The sequence below is a fragment of the Taeniopygia guttata genome, chromosome 6 (assembly GCF_048771995.1).
Source record: "Taeniopygia guttata chromosome 6, bTaeGut7.mat, whole genome shotgun sequence".
NCBI lineage: Eukaryota > Metazoa > Chordata > Aves > Passeriformes > Estrildidae > Taeniopygia > Taeniopygia guttata.
The window spans coordinates 5,095,124-5,115,185 of record NC_133031.1 but is presented as its reverse complement, the minus strand read 5'-3'; the positions used below and the strand labels follow the sequence as shown (position 1 = coordinate 5,115,185).

The following is a 20,062-nucleotide window of genomic DNA, read 5'->3' as shown; positions in this document are numbered from 1 at the left end:
TCAGCATGAGGAGCATTGAAAATACATCCAGAGTTTCTTTACTAATTTCAGGGCAAAATGCAAGGGTCCAAGGAGGAATAGATAAAGTTGGAAAAATAATTAAGATATTTTTATTCAAGTCACCAGACTCAAGATGTTCACCCTGAAGCATCTGCAGAAGTGTCCAGAACAGTCTGAACTGTTACCTGTGACCTACCTGAGTGCAGGAAAGGTCCCAGAGGACTGACAAGAGAAATTCTATTGCATAAATCATTGGTTTAGCAGATTTGTGATTTTTTTTTTCCAATTCAGTTGTTCTTGTAAAAATTCAGTAGTGAATATTAGAGTGTGGGGTAAGTCTCCAGAAATGTAATCATAGCTGAGTGTCAGCCCACTGTCTTCCATGCCTGCTGCCACACAGGGAGGAGTTTTCAAGCCTGTCCCAAGCTTGTGAAAAACATTAGGCCATAATTGTCATGTTTAATTTTTATTTTTCTTCATTGAATTGTGAGAGATCATAGATTAGAACCAGAAAGTGGCAGATAGAACAGCTTCAGAAAGATCTGGAGGCATCTCAGCAAGGACAGACTTACGATCCTAAATAATGTTGATACAGGAAGAAATGATCTGAAATAATTTAGATTTATTTTAGACACCGTGAGTGCCTGGCAATGCTGAACAGAGGAGAAATAGCTGTGCATAACTAACAGGTCTGAAAAAAGCCTCAGGAGGGGTCACTGGGTGAGTGGCATCATGCAAGGAGTCACAGGGTGGATTTGGGATGCGCAGCCTGAGAGGTGCAGCCGAGGCCTGGGACTTGTGGAGGCTCCAAAGTGGGGGACAGGGGTTCACGGGCCACCTGTGAGTTCTTCCTCCTAACAAAGGGAGGAGGGTTGGCACATTGGCAATGAAATAATCCAGGAGCAGATGGGGAGACCTTGGAGCCCCTTCCAGTGCCTAAAGGGGCTCCCAGAGAGTTTGGGACAAGGGATGGAGCGACAGGACAAGAAGGAATGGCTTTAAGCTGAAAAAAGTAGGTTTAGATGCATATTAGGAAGGAATCCTTCCCTGGGAGGGTGGGCAGGCCCTGGCACAGGATGCCCAGAGCAGCTGTGGCTGTCCTGGATCCCTGGCAGTGCCCAAGGCCAGGCTGGACAGGGCTTGGAGCAGCCTGGGACAGTGGAAGGTGTCCCTGCCATGGCAGGGATGGCACTGGGTGGGATTTAGGGTCCCTTCCAACCCAAACCAGCCCGGGATTCTGTGGGAAAAACTTTGGTGGGTTCAAGATGCACTTTGGCAGCTCAGTGCAGGAGATTTCCCATAACCTCAGCAGGCCAAGGCAGGACTCAGGCTCTGGCAGAAGATTTTGGCTGCTCCCAGGAGCAGCTCCTTGGCTGGGGGAGTCCTCATGGAGCTGATGCTGCTTCTCCTCTGCTCCAGCATTGCTTCCCAAACCAGACTGCTCCAGCACCAAATTTCTGTGACTGCAGCTTTGGAGCTTTGTGCTGATCTGTAGAAAACACTGAAATTAGGAACAGTTTTTCTCTGTAGTTAAAGTAAAAAAAGAACCTTTGTAAAATAATTTTTAGGCTACTTGCCATGAAAATAATTTCATGACTTGCTTTTATCATGCAATAAATTACCCACAAAAGAGGATAACAGATTAATTTAACCAATTTAACTTAATCTCAGATAGTGCGTTGTTTTATTAAGCGATGCTGTGGTGTCATTAAGAGTTGTAACTGATTAAACACCTTGTAAAGACAGGGTTGTTAATTAATACTAAATTACAATAAAATTAACAAAGTAATATAAACAAGCCATGCAAATGTTTTTAAATGACAGGGATAATTCATCAGCTAAAAGTTGCTTATGTGAACCATTTCCTAAAGAGTTTGCTCCAATTAATATGTATATAATAATTGCAATAATGTAAATGGGGCAAGAAGAGCTTTCCTTAAGATTTTTCAATTCAAATTAGTCCTTTGATAAGAGACATAGGAATTTTTTAAGCTGGATATTCTCTAATAATGTTGAAGAAAACACCTTGAACCCCAACTTATGGTATGCAGGGAAAAATCTAAAATTAATCCTCAATGACACCTTCAAGACCACCTCTGCAGCTGACACTTGTTTGTCTCACTGGAGAATGAATCTGAACAACTCCTGCCTTGCTAAGCTTTAATGTGAGTATTATGTATTAATGCTACAGCTCCAATTCAGATCTCATTTGCAGAAATGTCAGGAAATAGCTGAAACTTCTTTGCATACTTAAAAGGTCTGCTTGACTGGCTGGTTCATAAGCGCTGGAAATCCCACAGGTATTCCTTTGTCGTTGTGAATTAAGTAGAGAAACACAAAATCCGGGATATCAAAGTGCAGGCCTACAGGGACCTGGGGCTGCAGGAGACACAGAAATAGTCCTGAACTTTTCCAGACTTGGGATCAAATCTCATTAAGACCAAATAAGTTGAAGCAGGCTTTAGCACTGTCTGAGAACCCCCAGCAGCAAGTCTACCAAGGTGTAAAAAACCACTCAGGTCTCAGGATTTCATTCTGTGTGACACAATATACAAACTCTCCAAAATATCTCTCGGTTTTAATGGAGTTTTGGAACTTAGTAAAAAATTAAATTTGACTTTTTCTATTATCTCACAACCAGAAGCCCTAGAAGTAGACAGTGTTTTTTCCTCAGGAAGTTATTCAATTTAAAGACTAAAATTATTATGCTTGTATCATACTGTTTGAATAATGCTGCAAGTGCTGAAATTGTGCAAAATAGACCTGGTGGGGGTATGAATTGAATCCACATGTCAGCAGGCAGCTGACACGGGATTGTGTGCACCCAGGGAGGAGAGCCCCCAGGCTCTGTGCACAATGTGCTCAGGGCTGGCACTGCCCAGGGAAGAAGTTGTGCAATCCTGGCCCCACCAGAACTAAACCCTGGTATCACCACTAGTGACAGGCCTGTAGGTGATTTCAGGTACAGCTCTGGAAAGAATTGTGGGAATTCATACTCATAAAGTCACTTCTATTGCGTGATCCTTAACAGAAATGGCCTTGTAGATACCCCCTTCTTTAAAGTGCCAAAGTTCTTGTAGATGCAAGTGCCATGAGTTTCTGATTTTGTCTTTAGTTTTGTCTCTAGATTTCTTTATCAGTGCATAGAGGGCTGGTGGAGGAAAAATAGGTGGGAATGCCTGTGTCTGGAGACATAAATCTATAACATTGCTGAAGGTTTCCTTGAATAGTTCTGTGTAAGTGGGAAAAATGTTAACCAAGCCAAACACAGCCTAAAATGGGCTTACATAAATATTACACACACTGGGGGATGAAAGACTGTGGGAGCCTTTACACCTCAATATGCTGTTCAGGCATTCCTGAGCCTTATTATGCTAGAGAGTAGGAGGGAAACTTCAGGAGGACAGGGATGAGTATGAAAAATGTGGATGAGCATCCCTTTGTTTAAAAAGCACAGTGTCATTTCATCGTGCAAGTTCATGGCAATCCTATTTCAAAACTCCTTCTGAGCTGTGGGAACACCCAGAGTGTAAATGAGGGATTTTTTCTGGTAACATCCATGCTCTGGTTGAGCCGAGTTTGTGGCTGAAACCACAGTGTTGTGTTTATGGTACAGGAGCTGCTGCAGCTCCATGTTTGCACAGATAAATCCTGAATAATTTCCTGCCCTCTGTGGCTTTTGTGTTTGGCGCCTCTTACTTCCAGTTTGTACCTGCAGAAATGTGGATGTGATTGAACCCTGCATCTGTAGCAGACCTAAATTCCCCAGAGGACTGAGGTTTGAAATGCACTTTGAGGGGTAGGTACCCAATATTTTCAGAGTGGAAAGACTGTTCTAGCTCCCAACTGCTGTCCCTGAATTCTCATCTCACCAAACCCCACAACTGCAGAACTTTCGGGGTTTCTTGCCAAATGAACCCATCCCTTCCACCCATTTGGCTGTGATGGAAGCAGATTCTGGAGCACTGCGTGGTCTGTGCTCCCAGCAGGGCTGGGGGCGTGGGAGCCTGGCCAGAACAGAGTGAGGAGCAGCTGGACGTGGGCAGGGCACACATGGGCACTGCCAGCTCAGCACTTGGCAGAGCTGGAGCTGCTGAGGACAGACCCACGAGTTCTGCCTTTCTCTGGGTTTCTCTCCAGCTTCCTGATGAATACAGGATTTCAGAGCAAAGGGCTGGCCCCATGTTCTCTGCTTTTAGAAAGAAGTCAGGATTAAGAGAGCTAAACCCATTACAACCTGAATTAGCTAGAGAAAATGTATTTTTTTACATTTCTCCTCATGTCAAACCATTGGGGTGCTCCTTGTTGCAGGACCCATTTCTTTTGTGCTTTAAGACATCCTCCAAATGGAATGTGATGGGGAGAAACAAGGCAGTGCTCTGTGCTACCTGCACACCACATTCCAGGGATGGGAGTGTTCATCTGGAAAAGAGAAGGCTCTGGGGACAACTTATAGCCCCTTGCAGGGCCTTAAGGGGCTCCAGGAGAGCTGGAGAAGGACTGGGGACAAGGGGTGGAGGGACAGGACACAGGGAATGGCTCCCACTGCCAGAGGGCAGGGCTGGATGGGATATTGGGAATTAGGAATTGTTCCCTCAGAGGGTGGGCAGGCCCTGGCACAGGGTGCCCAGAGCAGCTGTGGCTGCCCCTGGATCCCTGAAGTGCCCAAGGCCAGGTTGGACTTTGGGACTGGATGGTCTTTAAGGTCCCTTCCAGCCCAAACCATACTGTGCTTCTACAGAGCAGTTCAAATCCTCACTTCTTGGAATTCTCAGCTCCTGGCCAGGCTGTCACACTCGACATCTTGCAGCAGAGCATCCCTGTCATCTGTTGGGTGGGTTATGAACCTCCCACACATCAAGTTTTCAAAAATCTGGAAAGTTCAGTGCCTTAGGGAATTTTGTTTTCTGCTCTGATTTATCAGAGTGCTGCACTGGACTCTGAGGTTCCACCTTGAGCAGCTTGAAATCTCAAAAACTAAACATTTTCCAAGGCACTGTGGAGTTTTGAACAAACTGCCCTTAGCAAAAGATCCCTAAGTCTTTTTAAAACTACTTTGGAGGTTTAATTTTATCACAAGCAGTAAAGTCTTTAAATACACTTCAGATGCAGTTGTGGGTTTGTGTGGCAAAGAGCACAGAAAAGAAAAGAGAACTTGGATTTTCATTTTGGAATTCAAGCACTGCTCCCACGTGCAGCCAAGCAAGTTCCACCAGCTGGGTGAGAGCAGCATTTCCATGCAGTAGAAACAGAGGCAGACATAAATATATATGAAATATATTCAGAAAACATGAAATAATGCTAAAACAAATCTTACTTTGATTCAAGCTTACTTCCCATTGCCAAGAAAAACATGACTGGGTTGATTTTCCACAAAAAAAGTTGGCAGTAAATCAGATTTTCATGGCTCTGATTTGACAAGAAAACTTTTAATAAAAATTCTGGGTTAGTACCCTTTTACATATTTGTAGTATTTGATGGAAACTTTTTGGAAGATGGTTCATTTCCAAGAGGTTCTAGGAACAAAACCTTTATTTTTTTTTTTTTTACCAGTAAATGAGTGTATATTTATGACTCAAATTTGGAGCAGATGAGTATTAGTTGTGTTAGTTCTAGGGGATATAGTTGCATTTGTATTTTTTCAGCTGAAAAAACGCTTTTAAAACACTTTTCAGGCAAAATCAAATCCTGTTTTTTGCTGCAGAAGAGGAGAAAAAATGTTGAAATCAATGGAATTCTGCTGCCTCCATCCCAACCAATGTTGGTCTATGAATGTGCCTCACAAGCAGCAAAAAAGGGAGAGGTTTGTCTTTGCAGAAAGCAGATTCTATTAATATATCAAGGACTGATCAGTATTCTTTAATTTCTTGAGTTAGGGATAAAAATTTCTAAAATTCTGCATCTAAATGCCAGGTCAGCCACTGAGAGAAGCACAGAGATGGAGTTTGCTAGGGGTGATATAGGGAAATGCATACACTGTAAGCATCATTACAGGTAACAATGGCTTAATTAAAATAAAGAGCGTGATTTTAAAAGCTGCAGGAGAGATTTAGGAGTCCTGCTTCATGAGGAATGTGGATTTGCTTTCCTTAGCTGAGATAATACTGGTCTTTGTGCTGGTTTTTAACATTTCTGAGTGCTTACATGAGTTACTTCTCTGGTGGGAGAAAAGGCTGAGTGAAGATGTCGTGCTGGGGAGTAAAAGATAAACTTCAAGTAGGAATGAATAGGGCAGGGCCAAGAAATTAACAGTGATCTTTTTCTAAATTCCCAGCTAATGGTGGATGTCAGGAAGATTCAGGAAGGGTCAGAGTGGGAGGGAGCTTCAAGGGCATCTTTGGAGAGGCCAAAACCACCAAAACCCTGACTTGAAACCTAAACCTTATTCCCACCTCTCACCCCACTCCCATAATCCAATTCCTAAGCCCACTGTTTTAATCATGGGATCATTAAATGATTGAGGTTGGAAGGGACATCAAAGCTCATCCAGTTCCATGGACAGGGACACTTTCCACTATTCCAGGCTGTTCCAAGCCCCATCCAACCTGACCTCGGACACTTCCAGCATGGAGATGCCAAACTGCATCTTGAACCTGCCTAAGCTTCTCCCACAGAATCCCAGGGTAGTCTGGGTTGGAAGGGACCTCAAAGTCCATCCAGTCCCATCCCTGCCATGGATAGGGAGATCTTTCACAATCCCAGGCTGCTCCAAACCCCATCCAGCTTGGCCTTGGGCACTGCCAGGGATCCAGGGGCAGCCCCAGCTGCTCTGGGCACCCTGTGCCAGGGCCTGCCCACCCTCCCAGGGAACAATTCCTTCGCAATACCCATCCATCTCTCTGGCAGTGGGAGCCATTCCCTGTGCCCTGTCCCTCCATCCTTTGTCCCAGTTCCCTCTCCAGCCCTCCTGCAGCCCCTTTAGGCACTGGAATGGACTTGGAGGTCTCTCTGGAGCCTTCTCTTCTCCAGGTGAAAACTTTCAGATCTCCTAGCCTTTCCATCCATTTAATCATCTTCATGGCCCTTAAAATGGAGAAGACTACCCTCAAAAATGAGAATCTTAGGAATGCAGCAAAACAATGCTTCAGATTTTACGATGGGAGTTGTTTTTTCAGGCAGTCGCCAGTTGTAGAAATTAAAATATTCTTTAATTTCAGCCTGGAATATGCAGCTAGGGAGCAAAATATTGCACAGTAATTCTAAGGCCAGTGCCGCTGCTTCTTGTTTATTTTATTTTGGGTCAGTTCTGTGTGGTTTTGTGCCTATGAATGAGGGAAGTAAAGCAGATTTGGTGTCCAGTAGGTACCAAAGGCTTTGCTCCCACTAAGAGGTGTGTGAGAGCCCAAGGGGTGACTGATCCTTCCCAAGGAGAGTGTAAAATCCAAAGTGAACCCCAAAATTATAGATAGTGTGGGTGAAATAGATCCAGCAGTTCTTGCTTTCACCTGCTTCTCTCACACCAAAGCCCAGGCTGATGGAACAGCCACAGCCCAAAGTTCTGTCATCACCTTCCAGCGAAACTCAGAATTGAAGACTCTGGCTCTATTTACAACGCTAAAATATAAAGCAATTCCCATCCTAACAGCCTATTTTTTTTTCTGCAAAACATCCTCCAAAACTCCAAGCCCTTGCTGATTAGAGGAGAAGTATTCTGCAGTGTGTGAACAACACACAGCATGATGCATCTTCATTACAAAAATTCACAATGACGATCATTTATCATAAAAGCTGCTGACAATGGGCATTAATCTCTGAGTAAAGCAAGGAGGAAACTCTGTTGTCATGGCAGTGGAATTCATTTAGTACCTCTCATCCATGCCTGAGGGACTGGGAATTCTCTGGGCAAAGCAATTGCAGCCTTAGCAGAGTGGATTTTTGGGGGTGGAATGCAAAGTCTTTTGCTCAGATGTGGAATCCAGAGGTGACCATGCTGCTAGCAGAACGTGCCTGAGTTTCACACAGCCCAGAGCAGCTTCCCTCCCATCCTCAATTTTGGAATGGACCTTAAAGATCTCCCATCCCACCCCCTGCCATGTCAGGGACACCTTCCAGTATCCCAGGCTGCTCCAAGCCCCATCCAGCCTGGCCTTGGGCACTGCCAGGGATCCAGGGGCAGCCACAGCTGCTCTGGGCACCCTGTGCCAGGGCCTGCCCACCCTCCCAGGGAACAATTCCTAATTCCCAATATCCCATCCATCCCTGCCCTCTGGCACTGGGAAGCCATTCCCTGTGTCCTGGCACTCCATCCTTTGTCCCAAGTCCCTCTCCAGCCCTCCTGGAGCCCCTTTAGGCACTAGAGTGGGCTTGGAGGTCTCTCTGGAGCCTTCTTTTCTCCAGCTCTGTTTTAAGCAGAGAATAGGAATTCTTTCAGGTGGAAGTTTCAGCAAAATATCTCTATGCTGAAAACCTTTCTTTTTCTTTTTTAAAATATATAAGAACTGTCGGATGTTTTCAGAAATACAAACAAATATCTTCTGTAATGAACTGCATGTTGTCTGTGCCTTATTTCCTTATTTTTGTCTGGTTGTACTTCTTTCATTTTGTGTGTATATGTATATGTATTTATATATAGAAGAGATAAGTGATTTGGTCAAGCAGACCTGGGGAGTGTGATGCACTCCCACACACATCTGGTGTCTTGTTAATGAAGCTTTACCCATTTTTACTCAGTTAAATTCTGAAGGCTATGAAAATACCGTGTTGTTTCCCCTTATGGAATATTTTGTTGGAAATCCACACAACATGCTCGTATTTCCCCAAATTTCCATCAGCCTTCAAAGCTGGGAGTTATCTCCTAAATCTCACCGCCCAATGTGGTGTGGATTTATTCCACCTCAGAACAAGGCAACAGTTTGGGTTGTTGAAAAGCAAACTGTGTGTGCCTAAAACTCCCTGTTTCTGCTTGGAGAGAATGGCAAGCTGGCTAATTCCAATGGAATATGGATTCTGTGCTGAGCAGCCTGGAGAGGAGAAGGCTCCAAGGAGAGATCAGGGCCTAAAAGGCCTCCAAGAGAGCTGGAGAGGGAGTGGGGACAAGGGACAGAGGGACAGGACACAGGGAATGGCTTCCACTGCCAGAGGGCAGGGATGGATGGGATATTGGGAAGGAATTATATGTGTTTATATGTGGGACTTGGATTTTCCCAAAAGCCAAAGGTGAAATGAGCCCAGCACCTGAACAATTTGATTTTGAAGCCCCCCAGTAACAAGTTTCAAGGTGCCTCCCACTATCCTGGGATGCTCCCTCCCTGTTTGGAGCCCTGGGGTCTCTGCCCTGTGTTTCCCTTTGGTGATGGGAGAAAGGGGAAACCTCCAACCCAGTGCATGCCTTGTGGCCCAAATGCTTCCTGAATTCCTCCATGGCAGAGTGTGAGTTGGATAAACACTGGAGAAGCAACCCCAAAATATCCCTGCACCCTCAGTTGCATTTTCTATCCCTGGGATAACTCACAGGCACATGACAAAAAAGAGCTGGAAAGAGCCAGTTAGATGTTCCTGTTCGATATTTTATCTTGGGGAAGGGCAGAGAATATATTTGATTCAAAGCAAATTACAGATAAGTGCCTGATGTGTTTTAGGGTGGGTATTTTACAAGGATAAAACTTGTTATGAATTTCTCCCTGGTTTCCAAGTTGACAGCCTTCATGAAAATATGTAAACTACTTTAATGAAAACCTCAGGTGTTGTTTTCTTATTTGAAGCTGCCTTTATCAGGAATAAAACAGCTGATATTGAAAGCTGTATGTTATGGTCTCCTCTGTTTGGGAAGTGAAAGCTATTTAAATAAAGGAAAATGTGTGATATTAGTAGCTCTTCTTAAATAGTAATTTTGATATGAACAATATAATTAATTTTCTATTTTACATTTTTCCAGGTGATCAACATATAATCTCCACAGCTATGGCTGAGAAGTGCAGTTAAGGTACCGTGATAATTCCTTTTTAACATGGGCATGTTTTTGCTGGAAATTATTCCCAAAAATCTCTCTTGAATAATTTGTAATAACCTATATTCCTTGAGGCTGAGTTCACCTCTGGATGGTTTTCAGTTGCCAAGTCATTCACTGCATTTCCTGAAAATGACTTTTTTTTTGTTGTTGTTGTTTTCTTGTATTCCTTAAATTTTGGCTTCCTGATGTTAAATTCAGGAATGTTCTATGATGTCTGTACAGACATACAATGAGAACCATGCTTCCATGATGAGGGTCATGTCTTTGAAATTACTAACTCTGAAAATGTGGTGGGGAAAGGAGGGAAAACGTGTCCCTCTGGAATGCTGGCTGCTGCACATTCTGTGGCACTGAGAATTTATTGATTGGAATCACCAGATGGAAATTGGCTCAGCAGCTCTGCTGGGCCACAGGGAAAAGAGGCTTGGTTTTGTTGGAAATGCACGTCTCATGGCCAGGATTATCTCCCCTCAACTTGTGTTTGAATTCTGGCTGGGATTTTGAACACAGAGTGGTAGGAGGAGGAAATGTGGCAGGTTCTTTCTTCTGGGTGCTGAACTCAGGTGCCAACATAAACTGCAATGGAAAGAAAAGTTATTTCTTGCCTAGGAAAAATTCAGATAAAGTCTCAAAAGTTGATTAGCAATTTGAAAGAGTTGTTCTCGATTGGCAGGAAGTAATTCTTGCCAAAGAAATTGTCAGGGTGGGATTTCCATTCCCCTTCTACATCCACATCAGTTTAATGTTGCTGTCAAGGGAAGAAGCTGGAAAATCATCCTTCAATTCCAATTCTCCTTCTAGTTGGGACTTTTTGTTGCTGAGTCTGTGTGATTTACTTGACTAAAGCATAGCAAAGCTCTTTGCTTTGTTAGCGACTTCCTTTGGAGAAAGTGAATCCATCACTTTTTCAATTGTTATCTCTGCTCCCTAGCCAAAACCTTTAATGTTTATTTACATCTGGGAGTATAATGCATTCTGATGTGAGAATACCGGGCAAAAGGAGACCCTGGAAAGTCCATGCAGATCAGCAGATTTCTTAGGCCAGGTTTGGAACAAAGAATAATCCAGAAGGTCCTGAGTGGAAACTGGGATAAAAGGGAAAATTCTGCTCAGCAGGTGATTTTATCTGAGTACCAGGCTGGTTCTTTTTGCTGAGCTAGAGAATACCTCACACTGCAGAGATGCAGGGGGCTTAAGCTCTCTGGATTTATAGGCAGCATTTATTCAGTGCAGTTCCCAGAGGAAATTATTATTGAAAGCAGAGATGGCGCAGATTAATACAGGAATTATAAGGAGCTGGCTAAGGCAGATAAGGAGCTTGGAAAAGAGGGGACTGGGACGGGATGAGGTGAGCTCCAGGTGCAGGGGAGAAATCAGAAGCATTCCTGAGGGACAGGTCTCATGAAGAGCCCTCCCTATTACTCCTTAAGTGACTTTGGCTCAAGGTCTGATGCAGGTTTTGAAACTCCTGCAATGCTGTGAAGGACACAAGAATTACACAAAAGAATTTTGTTGACTTTGTGGATTAGTAGAATGAATGCAGCATAAAATTTAATAATCATAAGCCATTGTATTAGGGACTAAGATAAGGGGGCTGCTGTAAACAAAACAAGAGTTTCAGCATATGGAAGTTCAACTTTTTTTTCCAGGGAGAGTGGTTGTAGCACGTAGCTGAAGATTTCACAACTCTAGAATTTGACAAGACACCTGTTCCTCCAAGAGCTGCGATTTACTCTAAAGAGTTGAGAGCCTAGGTATGTTATAAAGTCAGAATAAATAAAATTTTAGATCTAAAATATCAAGTTCTGAACCTGATTCCATCAAGTGTGAATCAGTGCAGGTGTGAAGCCAACCTTGCCTGGGGAGTAGGAGGAAGGTGCCAGACTAGCAAGAAGTGGGTTATTGTAGCAGCCTTGAAACTGGTTTTTATGGAACCAGCCCATCTGCCTCCTTCCCTCCAAAAATCTCCAAACAAAGTAAAAAATGGAACCAAGCCAGGGTGGATCTCAGGCTCTAAGTGAGCAGTCCTGTTCCTCAAGATATAAAAACTCCATTAGGGTAGGGGAACTGCAGCAGCTCAGCCACTGGGACAGAGCTGAAGGCAGAGCCCTCCCAGGGGGAGCTCCAGAGGGAGCTCTTCTAGTTCCATACCCCTGCTATGGGCAGGGACACCTTCCACTGTCCAGGATCCTCCAAACCCTGTCCAGCCTGGCCTTGGACACTTCCAGGGATGGGAAATCTTAGCACAACCCCACCTGCAGAGTAGCATCCCCAGACTGATGCCAAGATGATAGTTAAAAGGAGCAAATGAGCCCTGAAGTGGGTCTTCATCAGTGAAACAGGAGTAGATCATCACAAGTGTGCTGTGCTGTGTCCAGTCTTCTGAGGATTTGGGATTAAAGCCAAAAGGATGCGAAAGAAAAGGAATGCTCTACAAATCAGTGAAAAAAGTTGGTCAAAAGATAGGAAACAGAAGGTTGGAGTAACTGAGCAGTTTCCCGAGCGAGAGGATGACAGCAGCACAGTCTCCAAGGAATCTGCACAAACCTGTGATACTCAACTGATAAATGAGCTGCGAAAGACACGGGGTCTGCTGCCGTGCTTCCTCCAGAGCACTGGAGCTGTGGAAAACTGCAGCAGGGTTGAGGCAGAATTAACCGCTGGGCAAGGCACTGGCAGTTGAAATCCTCCAGAGGTGGATGCAAAGGGAAGAAGACAAAAATTCCACCCACGGGTGATGCTTGCTGAGCTGGGCATTGCCACTCACCAGCCAAGAGCTGTAAAATACAAAAGATGCCTCCCCCAGAATCATCATCAGGGAATCATCCCAGAATGGCCTGGGTTGGAAAGGCCCCCTGCCATGGGCTGGGACACTTTCCACTATCCCATGTTGCTCCAAGCCCTGTCCAACCTGGCCTGGAACCCTTTCAGGGATCCAGGGGCAGCCGCAGCTTCTATGGGCAACCTGTTCCATGTTAGCTGTAGTTCTGGAAGTTTCACAGTAGGTCTGAAAAACAGAAATCCTTTTTGTTAAGGAAGCAAGTGAGCTGCAAGTCTTTGGGGTCAGTTGGAAGTTTAGGGAAATTGTCCTATGGGATGAATATCTCTGCTCTTCCTTAGGGGTTGCTCCTGTCAGGGAGGCATCTTATTGCAAACCCAGCATCGACATTTTTGTTGGCAATCAAAAACTCATCAGGACTTGAAACTAGTTTTTTTCCTTTCTTATTGTTGTTGTTGCGCAATGAGAGGGAGCTGTAACACTGGGGAGATTTAAAAAACAAACAGAAAACTGTGTGCATGTAATAAGATGGAAAATGGTGTCACTGTTACATCTAACAGGGCCCATTAAGGACAGATGTTCCCAGAGAACAGATATCCATTAGAACATGATGGGAAGTGGGAGATTTTGAAAGGGAGCCAGAACCTACAGATGGAAACTTGAAATAAATAAAAATCAACTTGTAAGTAGCCAGTATAAATAATGCAGGGGATGTGTAACATGTTCTGGATTACTCAGAGCAGCAGACAGACAGTTCCTGCATTCCCAGCGGGTTGGAAGGGATGAAGCAGCCTGCAGTGGGATCAGCTGAGAGGGAGTCAGAGCCTCTGGGACAAAAGGAATGTAAGGACTCCAGGAAAGAGCAAAGACTTTGCAGAACTGGTTGTTTGAACAGTGATTTTTCTCTCTCTGGTACTGTCCAAGAGTTAGTTTGGGGATGCTCCATCTCACAGGAGTTCCTTGGCCTGTTTTGAAGATAAAGGTGAAAGAAGAGGATGAAGAAGGACATTGCATGTTTGAGTGTATGAAGTGATAAAAGATGGACAGAAAGAGTCCTCCCACTTGTTCTTACCTTTTCATTTTTTCTTAACAGAGGAGGTTTTTTTGGCAGAGTAGCATGAACAGAGTCTCCTTTAGAGAGTGGCCCCCACAGTGACCAAGCCCCAGGTGACCTCAGTGGCAACAGAGGACAAGTGCTTTGCTAACCACACATCAGAAGTGTTTGGGGATTGCTGATTTCAAGAAACCAGCAACAAGACTTGGAACGATTTTAATGTCCAAGCAACAACCAAAACAGTTTCCCTTGGAAAGACCCCCCCTACACTGACAGGGAGACTGTGCTGGTAGGGAAACAAATGAGAACAGTGAGAAGGAAGTGGTGAAGCTCAGAGTGTCCCAACTGGCTGTTGTCCTGCTGAGGAGAGAAATAATTTAGCTTTGGACACAGAGAACCAGAAGCCTCGGGCGAGGAGAGATAAAATAGTGGTTTTCCCCGCAAATGTGGCAACCTCTCTTTTGAATGGGAATGCAGCTTCTCAGTCTTTGTGTAGCTTTTACCCATCTCCAAAAATGGAAAAAAAAACCCCACAATTTTATCTCCTGTGACTGCCTCTGGATCCCTGGAAGTGCTCAAAGCCAGGCTGGACACTGGGGTTTGGAGAACCCTAGGATTGTGGAAGGTGTCCCTGGTCCATGGCAGGGATGGGATTGGATGGGCTTTGGGATCCCTTCCAACCTAAACCATGAGTGATTCTGTGATTTCTGCCGTATTTTCTGTTCCCTTAATGCCTCGCTTGTTTTTTGCATCCCAGCTCTGCAGTTACACATTACCAAGATAATAATCTGTACATGTTGTGTTCCAGCTCTCACCCACCATGGGTAAAATACTGTCATTATAGGAACCAATTTAGAACCCCACATTATTAAATAAATGCTTCCTGATAAACATCCTGATAGGGGCTAGATGCAGGAGGGAAGTCGCTGACGAAAGTGTGTCATAAACCAGCGACTTCGCATTAATTAACAGAGAAGGGAGAAGGCTTTGCATTTCCTTATGCTAAAAACCACTGTGAAGTAATTAAACAACTTCAGCTCGTTAGTGAAACCTTGTGTCTGGTGAATTCACCTGGCTTGATTAAAAAAATGGGTTCTATGAAATCTATGATGCATCATAGAGGTGATTTGATTTAATAAAAGGCTGTGCCTTTTTGGTGTCTGGTTTCTGGCAATTAGGGCGATGTGGGAATCAGATATTTGCACTCTCCACAGCTCCTGCCAGGAGGGGACAGCCAGGGCGGGTCGGGCTCTGCTGCCAGGGAACAGGGACAGGACAAGGGGAAACGGCCTCAAGCTGTGCCAGGGGAGGCTCAGCTTGGACAGCAGCAGGAATTTCTCCATGGAAAGGGTGCTCAGGCCTTGGCAGGGGCTGCCCAGGGAGCTTTGGAGTGCCCATCCCTGGAGGTGTCAAAAAATGTGTGGATGTGGCACTTCAGGACATGGTTTTAGTGGTGAACACGGTGGTGGTACTGGTTGATGGTTGGACCTGATGATTTTAAAGGTCTTTTCCAACCTCTGTGATTCTAAGATATTCTCTGATTTCCCTTAGTGCTGCTGTGCTAGAAGCTAGACCAGTGTGTTCAAGGAAGCTTAAGGGCAAGACTGTCTTTTGTTACAACAATAGTGGCTTTATTTTTCAGAAATTAGAATTATTTTTATACATGTTGCTGCAGGAGCTGCATTGCTGCTGTTCCTCCCCTTGAAACAGTGGTTCTGGCACATTAAAAATGGTGTTTTAGTGCAGTGTTATTTTCTTATTTCATCTGTCTCCCCAACTAACCCCAAATCTTGATTTCTTCAGCCACAAATTTTCCTTATTTTCACCATCCCATCTCAATTCTCTGCACTAAAACAATGCCATAAGGAACAAAATGTTGGGTTGCACTGTTGATCATGGCAGTGGGAGCCAGCCAGGCAGCAGGATTGCCTTTGCCATAATGTGACTTTGTTATAAAGTTAGTGGTTTTTGGGGTTTCCAAGAAGAGGAGTGAAAGAGAGAAATACAAGTTTGTGTTGTGGTTTAACTCTATCCCAGCCATAACCAGGACAGGATGGTTTTTAAGGGTTTATAAAATTTGTGGAAAAGAGGTGCCAGTAAGAGACATTCCTGTGTGGAAGTCATAGTGGATTTGGCAGTTTTGACACCCTCAAGAGGAGTAGAATCCAAACCTGAGCCTGAAGGACAATGCTCTTCAATTCCTGACTTTATTCTCTGGATAGATTTCTGTCTGTATGTTAAAAAAAAAAAAAAATAATCCTTTTGTAGAATCTTTTTTTATTTAGGCTGAGGCTGGTCTTTCCTTGGTTAAAGCCTTCCATTATTATTTCTGTGGATAGTGTAAAAACCTTCCCTGACTTAAGAGTAGAATCTTTCCCCAGGAAGAATAAATAACATGCACACTGACCTTTCAGTTCCAAGGAGAGTGTCTGCTTAAGAACTTCACACCTTCTTGCCTCAGTGCAGGTTGACATTTGCAAGGTTGATAACTTGGTTATTTGGATGTAAATCGACAGGAAAGGAAAACCACTTTCAATAGTTGTGATACGAGTCCACTTTTTCTCTGTTTAATTTAAAATAATGAACAGTACATCACAGAAACTCACCATCACCACCTAATTTAAATAGTGGCTGCTGTTATGTATCAGTCTGGAGGTCTGAAAAGGAAAAGAATTTAAATTTATTTGAATAAAGAGGAGGAAAATTCCTATCAGGGATTTTGCTCACTATGCCTTAGAGCATCTTTGCAAGCAACTCTGTGTGGTGGTAGTATTTTATGGATTAGAAGGGCCATGGAACATAAGTCATCCTGAATTCTAATCAAGATGTGCAAGCATCTGATATAGAGAAGTGAGAAAAATGAAAGTTTAGAGGTTATTTTCTTTATTTCTTCCTTTGAAGACCCTGGATTTCATCCATGGTTCTGAGTGATTGGCTCTGGCCACAACAGCAACGACTGCCCACACTCCTTGTTCTTGGTTTAGTCAAAGCTTCTTCCAAAATCTTTAGGAATTTGGTCTGGGCAGAAGCAGGTTGATGTATTATCATGGAATATCCTGAATTAGAAAGGATCCACAGGGATCTTCTAGTCCAACTCCTTGCCCTGCCCAGACACTCCAACAATCCCATCCCATCCCATACCTAAGAACTTTGTCCAAAGGCTCCTGGAGCTCTGGCAGCACTGGGGCCATGCCCATTCCCTGGGGAGCCTGGGCAGTGCCAGCACCCTCTGGGGGAAAAAACCTTTCTCTGAAATCCACCCTAAACCCATCTGGCACAGCTCCAGCCCTTCCCTGCTCCCAGAGCAGAGATGGGAGCTGTCCCTCAGGAGAAGCTGTAGGACGGTGATGTGGCCGTATGAACAAGCTTGAGCTCGATAGTTCTCCATCTTGCCATTAGCAGATCTTCTTTTTGGAGATATGGGCAAGGTGTTAATCCCACACTGCTGTTCTGGGAAGATGGAACTCTTTGTTTAGAGGCTCCCCAGCTTATTCTGTGCTTCTGACCCTCGAGGACCAGTGGCTAATTCAGAGTTGCTTTAAACATGACTGTTCATAAAATGGTGCTGACTGGGTAAAGATTCTTTTTCTGAATCCTCCATGGTCACTGCAGACTTACTTGGAGAGGGCTCCCAAAAACATTCCTTGGACTCTCTTGCTCTGAAACACACACAGGCTGCTCTGCACTGCAGCTGTTCCAAATCACTCTGGAGCTGAGGTAGAACATCCTGTTCTCCTGGCATCCCAGCAGACTTTTAATGGGATATTCTGGAATTGTACACTTTGGAAGGCAGACGTGGGAGCATTTCACTTCTCTTGGCAGTGCCTGCACAAGGCTCCATGTTTGCTGCTCTGGTGGACAACTATTGTAAATGCAGGCGAACCCAATGGGAAGAAATGATGATGTCTGACTCAGTTCAGAAGGCTGAATTATTTCTTTATTATGACTATGCTAAAATACATTAATATACTATATAAAAGGAGGATACTAAAATTACATACTACTTTCTCTGACTCTCACACAACTCATGACCCTCTCACAAGAGTCCAGCCCCAGGTGGGTTGGATTGGCCATCAGGCTCAAACAATCCTCACCAGAATCCAATCAAGCACTCACCCCAGGTAAACAATTATCCAAATACATTCCACATAGGAAAAACAAGGAGCAGAAATAGAAATTGTTTTCTCTTTCATTTCTCTCTGTGCACCTCTATGAAAATCCTGAGAGGGAGAGAAATGTGCTTGCCACAGACAACCCTTCCCCCTGCTCTGCTCATGGCTCCTGAGTGTGAGAGTGCTGCCTTTGCTGCCTGTCCCTCTGCAGGATTTACCTGGCATGGGACACAGACTTTTCTGGGATGAAGCCTTCACACTCAGCTCCCTCTTCAAACCCTTCTGGAGCACTGTCTTGGACTGGTTTTGTGTTATTTAGGGTGTGTTCTGGGCTTTGTCCCTTCACCAAGTGAGTGATGCCAGGCTCTGCATCATGCCTGTCATTCTGTAAGACAGAGACTGAGATCATACCCAAAATTAATTCCAAAGGTGGCCTGGAACTCCTGCCAGGACTGATCCACCACCTCCTAGCCCTTGCCTTGAAACTACTGTTACAGTCAGAAAAGAAGTGCTGCAATGCATAGAACATGTGCTAGGTACATATCAGGCTCTCCTGGGACATTCCTACACTTTTATTTATCCAAACTTCCCCCTGTTCTCACCTCAACCCCTGAAACTTGTTATTAAATTTGTAGAAAAAGAGCCTTACTGAACACATGTTTATTCATCTGGGTCACAATTATTGGCAAGCCTCCTTCCTCAACATCAAGGCAAAGCCAACCCCATCTCCTCCAGCCTCTGAGAGCTGCAAGTCAGCACAGTGCAACAGCCCAGTGCCTTTTATTAGATGTTGTGTACTTGACAGCCAAGTCAAATGCCAAGCTTGGGAGAGCAGTAATTCAATTCCTGCCTGAGTAATACACTGAATGTGTCATTCCTGTCCTCTAGAGAAACCTGTGACCTCTGCAGCCAGGGCCAGCTGAAAATAAAGAGTTTCCTCCTTGGAGATGAGTAATATTTTTCAGGGTAGTATCAGCAGTTTCTGAACCAACCCCCTCCACAACCAAGTGTCACCTTCCAGACGCTTTGGAGCTGGGGAATAAGTGAGAAGCCATATCTGGTCTATCTCCAGAAAGACAGGAGACCTATAGTTGTTATGACTACAGAAAGTAAAGAGAAAACTGAAAAAAGGTAATTTTTGAGCAAATCCAGAGGAGGCACCATGATGATCAGAAGGATAGAGCTGAGAGATTTGCTTGGGATAATTTCCATGCACACTTTTGTTTCACTCCAGGGAAAATCTGCAAACAAAATTACTGTTTTCACATCAGCATTTTTCACTTAAATGTGCTTTTCATATCGTAATGGGTGGTACTGTATTTAATAAATCAGTTTATTTCTAGCAGGAATGTTTTAAAATTGAATTTCATTATGGTGTAGATGAAGAGTTGGGGTCCAAGCATGTGTCAAGAGTTAGGCAATTTATTCCACTCTGCTTTTTTGGGATCCATGCAAGATTTCTCAAAGGGCACTAGAATCTCCTGAGAGTATGAAGAAAAGAGTTTCACTTCTGTCATCAAAGGAGTAAATGAACACAACTAAATGGCCTAAGGTGGTGATGATTAAACTATTTTAAGTTTAATCATCTTCTCCGAGTAAACTAAATGATTGCCCAAGAGACAAAGAGGTCATAGGATGAAGTGAGATTAATTCATAGCCATATTTGTGAGTTGATTATTTACTTATTGCATTAAGTAAAATTAAACTGTGATTATTCAGTTTCCATCCATATGGAAATTCCTCAAAACCTGGTACTTTGAGTGTTAATAATGTAGTTGGAACATGATGATAGATGGGTTTGTAGACCCATCAGATTTCCAGTCCTGCTCATATAAAGTGAATTTAAAATACTCAGGGTTGCTATGGGTTGTAGAATATCAACCCAAGGGGTAACTCCACTCCTCCAGCTTCCAAGAGGTGAAAAACTGATCAAGCTACAAATCCAACCAATCCATCTGTGCTCTGTATTTCCAGATGCAGGAATCTCCTACAGCCTCTGCACCTGATCATTGGAAGGACATTTCACAGCTGAAATGGTGACTGGCAGTGGGAAACATTGATGTGCTTTATCCCTGCAGAGGACTTCGCCAAGTACCCAGACAATTTCAAACTCAGGGGTTTTGCTTTCACCTGTAAATTCTATTGTAGGAAGACATGAGTTCATTTTG

At 44.0% G+C, this 20,062-nt stretch overlaps 1 protein-coding gene across 14 annotated transcripts in view; it reads left to right on the top strand.

Annotated features, from left to right (window-relative positions):
* PCDH15 (protocadherin related 15) overlaps positions 1–20,062 on the top strand; it is a 617,117-nt gene that overhangs the window by 248,659 nt on the left and 348,396 nt on the right. For all 14 annotated transcript variants that reach the window (XM_072930869.1, XM_072930868.1, XM_072930871.1 and 11 more), the window contains one exon: positions 9,875–9,922. The gene's annotated coding sequence lies outside the window, so the exon portion shown is untranslated. The remainder of the gene's footprint in view (positions 1–9,874; positions 9,923–20,062) is intronic.